A 5,312-nucleotide genomic window follows, 5' to 3' on the forward strand; every position below is an offset into this window, starting at 1 on the left:
TTTCTGGACATTGGGGAGGGTATGTGCTATGGTGAGTGCTGTGAAGTGTGTAAACCTGGCGATTCACAGACCTGTACCCCGGGGGATAAAAATATATTATATGTTTATAAAAAAATTAAAAAATTAAAAATTTAAAAAAAAAAAAAACTAATGGTGTACTGTACGGTGAGTAACATAACACAATAAAAAATAAAAAAAAAACAAAAAAAAGAGTTTGTTCATTAAAGCCCCCCCCCCAAAATGGCTTATTTCTTTCCTGGGAAAGTAAAGTTATATTTCTGTCTTACACAATTACATAAATTAATCCTTAGATACATAATATTAAAAAGCTTAAAATCATATACATCTGAATATATATTATATACTGTAAGATATGTGATACTGTAAAGTATCAAAAATGATACTGAAAAATATATCTGAAGCTAAATTGCATAAGATGTAAATAGATTTTACTACCTAAAATTAAGATAGTTGTATTAAAAAACTAAAAGGGTAGCTGAATAAATAAAATAGGACAAACAATTTAAAACAGGCAACTCAGAACAGAAAAAAATATGACCAAACTAAAAACTTTTACAAAATTGTTGATGTCATTAATAGGCAAATGAATGAAAAATATTATAAGTGAAAATTTAGTTATTATTTGTTGAAAATTAATGGATAAAGATTTAAAATATTAAATTTCTGATCTTTAACATATACATATTCCTATGTTAGGTTTATAAATTGGCTGGTTTCCAAAGGGAATCTTGTCATTATGATTCAAAGTCTTAAAAATGTGTTACAAAACAATTTCATATCTAGGAATTTACTCTAAGGAGATTACAAAGGATATGAACACAGATTTAGCTAATAGAATATTTGGTGCATAGTTTTTAAAATATTACAAAACAGGAACCATCAAAGGCTGTATCATGCATTTAAGATAAAGAAAGATTTCTATGGGAAAGTATGTAAAAAGATGAATACATATTCAATACCCACATTCAAAACCCACATTGATATGCATTCATGTATATCATTCAAATTCTTTTGTGTGTGTATTATCTGATTACAAAGATATGCTTATATATGCAAATGTATATATACACATAAATACGAATATAAGATATATGTATATACCCAAATGTATGTGCACAAAGATAATTAAATATATGTGATTTCCACATTTGTATATGGTATTTGTCTTCCTCTGACTTATTTCACTTAGCATAATACTCTAGCTCCAAGAAACAAAGCAAACGATCATGGGGGAAAAAAAAGAGAGGCAAACTGGGAAACAGACTTTTCTTTTTTTTTTTTTTTAAGATTTTATTTATTTATTTGACAAAGAGATAGAAAGCACAAATAAGCAGAGTGCCAGGCAGAGGAAGAGAGAGAAGCAGGCTCCCTGCTGAGCAGGGAGCCGAATACCGGGCTCCATCCCAGGACCCTGGAATCATGACCTGAGCCAAAGGCAGCTGCCTAACGAACTAAGCCACCCAGGTGCCCCCAAGAAACAGACTCTTACCTATTAGAGAGCAAACTGATGGTTACCAGAGCAGGGATGGGTGGGAGATGGGTGAAATAGGTGACAGAGATTAAGGAGGGTACTTGTGATGAGGAGCAGCACATAATGTATGAAAGTGTTGAATCACTGAATTGTGCACTTGAAACTAATACTACACTGTATGTTAACTAACTGGAATTTCAATATAAACTTGGAAAAAATAAAAAAATATTTAAAATTTTGATGCAGTCAGTATTACAGAATTAAGTTTTACTTGGTGGATATAGAATATGTAAGAATGACCATGGAGAGAACTAGTGTTGGCAGTGTAGATGAGACAGAGAACTAACAGTTACATCATTGTTTCCTTTTGACATTCCTTGGTAACTTTCTATAAAAAGAACAAATAAACTGTTGCCTTCTTTTCATAAAATAAAAAATAGATAATTAAAATACATAAATAAAAAACTAAACTTTGTAAGATAGAAAATACATTAACAAACCACATGTCAATTAGTAAAATTAAACTGAACTTGTATCTTCAATACTGTAAGAAAACAAACAAAAAAAAACACTAAATTGTTCATTGGTTGGGGAAAAAATTAAAATTGAAAAAAAATTAAATTAGAATAAAAGCTAGAATTTAAAAAAAATCCAGAAATAAAATCAAATAGCATCAAGGTATTGAAAAAGCAATAAAAATATGTAAATTTCATGCATATCTGTGTTCAGTTGATTTACAATTCTGTATTTTTTTCTTTGAGAGAGAGAGTGCTCATGCACACAAGAAGTGGCATAGGGGCAGAGAGGGGATGAGAGAATCTCTAGCAGGCTCCACACTGAGTGATCCCACAACCCTGAAATCATGACCTATGCCAAAATCAAGAGTCAGATGCTTAACCAACTGAGCCACCCAGTGGTCCCTATATTTCTGTATTTTTCAAATTTTCCTCAATGAATCTGAAATTCTTTAATCAAGGAAACATTGCATAATATGAGATTTTGAAAAGAAATCTGCCAGCTGTGCCAAAAACTGTCACTTGGAGAAAGCTCATTGGATCAGAGATGCCTATATTCTTTAACAAGAAAAAAAAATAAATTCATTAAGGTTTTTACTCAAAAATCTGAAAAAGACTGAAAAATAATCTGATATGTATATAAAGATTTATTTATACACAATCTCAAGTTTCTTTTTTAGGACACTATAAGGTAAATATTTTGAAACAGTATGAGAAACTTTTTATTTAGGTAATTATAAATGTTAAATAGAATAGATACTAAGAATTCATTGCAAATAATGGTATTAAAATATTGAATGATATAGGGATGGGTTGTTTTTGAGGTGTTATTTGAAAAAGTTATCAATAATGTGGAATATTTAAAAAATATATTGAATGTGTATGTATGTTTTAGTATAGTTAGAAATCCACCAAATTTTGTTACTAGTTCTCTGTTGTAAGAATATAGATGATGATTATTTTCAATATAATGTTACAATCAGTTCACAGATAGAATTTTTCACCATTGTATAAAATAATGTATGACAAGATAATTGAACAGTAGCCAAAGTGATTTAGTTAAGCCAATCAATATAATTGCTAAATGCAATGCATCGTGACTATAGAATTTATATAGTTTACACATAGAAATTCAGATTATTACTGAAAAGATATTATATTTACAATAAGAAAAGATTTATGTGATGGAAAATTATGTGTCAAATGAACATTGTTTTAACTACAAGAAGGGCAAAGGAGACACAGAGGTGACTTTGACTAAGGATTACTTTAAGCTTATTCATGAAGTGAAATTTCCTAGTAACATGACTGAGTCCAGATAGAATATGGATTATATAGAACTGTTGAACTGCAAAATAGGAAATATCCTTTGTAATCATTAAATAAGACTTCACAGTTTTTTATAAATAAATCTATCAACTATATTAAGAAAGTACAAATAAGTAATAAAATTAAAAAGAAATATGAAACTCCATATATAACAACCTTTCCATAACCGAAATTGGACTTTACAAGGGGAGATTTATTAAAGAAAGCAACATTCTTTGCCACTGATAGACTTTGTGGCTGAAAGTAGCCTAGAAACACTAGTGCCAACTAAGAACTAACCATTAGCGAGTGCTTACTGAGCACCAATCACATACCAAGCATTGTACATGGGTTGATGGTGTCATTCTTCAAAATTACCCTGAGCTAAATATGATTTTTATCCTAATTATAAAATAAAAGAGAAAAAGGTGCAGAAAACTTAAGTAACTTGTTCAGACTTTCACAAGTAGTAAATGATAGATCCAGGATTGACCTAGAACTTCTGCTTCTTAAATAATATTTTTCTATACAAAGTAAGACTTTGTAATAAAAAAAGTATCAATAAACCAAGTTTATAATATACTGATTAACATAGTACATCTTTTTATAATCTACAATTATGGAATTTTGGTTTGATTTGAAAGTTCCCAATATAAAAATTTAAAAAGTCCCAAAATATTCCTATGTAAAATCCTATCATTAAAATTTATACCATGCCATTTTTAGTTTTGTCCTTTTTTCTAAATTGAAATAAAACAAGAGTTAACTTTAAGGTCTACCCTTTTGGTAAACAAAGACAAACACCAACTTTAAAACAAGGATGCTGCCAAACTTGTTTTAAAATCTTTTTCATTCAGATATTTCAGGGCTTTCACCAAGATATAAAGAAAAGGAATCCCCTTAAAACCATTCCATTACATAAAAGAACTTTTAGAGAAGAAGCACTGACTGGTCGCAGAGACATTGAATGTGCCTCCCAGAGTACATTAAACAATACACAACCCACCCCCACTCCTCCATACACACAACCACATACCCTATATTCTCTAAGTTCAGAATAAGTTCAGATAAATGAAAGCATGTCATTGAAAGAGCTTCCTAGTGTCAGGCTTGGCTGTTCTGGGGACTATGAAGGAGAATCAAGCTGTGCTACACATTGGGAGCTCTGCCAAATGAATGACATTTCCTGAGAACACCGGCAGAATTTTAAGAAGTTGCCTTGTCCTTCCTAAACAGTTGGGTTAAAGAGAATTAAAAAAAAAAAAAAAAAAAAAAAGCAAAATAAATTAAAAAAGAAAGACACAGTGAACCTGCTGGGAACACACACACACACAAAAACAACAGTAAATGTTTAAAGTTAACTGACCTGAGAATAAGTAGTATGGCAAAAAGCAGTAAATGCTTCTTTTAAGTTTTGATACCTTTGTCTTTTTTTAAGATTTATTTATTTACTATGTATCACTTAATATATAGAGAGAGACAGTGTGGAAGCAGAAGAGAGGGTCAGAGGGAGAGGAAGAGATTCCTTCAGCAGACTCTCCACTGAGCATGGAGCCTGGGAGCATGGCCTGAACCAAAACTGAGAGTTGGACGTTTAACCAGCTGAGTCACCCAGGCACCCTGTCTTGTTCATTTGAAAGAAATCTAAGTATTTTCTCTATTTTGGATATTTGTGTTTTAAAGAAGCACATTGATAAATACTTGGCAAAAGAACTTGACTGGATTTGGTCATATTCTCACTAAAAATATATAGAAGATATATATATATATATATATATATATATATATATACACACACACATACATACATATATACATACATACATACATATACATACATACATACATATATAGAGAGAGAGAGATTAAGAGACTAATTTTTTAAAATAGAGCAGTATCAGAAAAAGCTCAAACGACACCTGTACATTAGAGCTTTGATATATGAATTGATAGGTGAAATTTTGTAGTGGCGAGGGAAAGAGAAGTTATCATATACA

This window comes from Neovison vison, chromosome 11 (assembly GCF_020171115.1).
Source record: "Neovison vison isolate M4711 chromosome 11, ASM_NN_V1, whole genome shotgun sequence".
In the NCBI taxonomy this organism is placed as follows: domain Eukaryota; kingdom Metazoa; phylum Chordata; class Mammalia; order Carnivora; family Mustelidae; genus Neogale; species Neogale vison.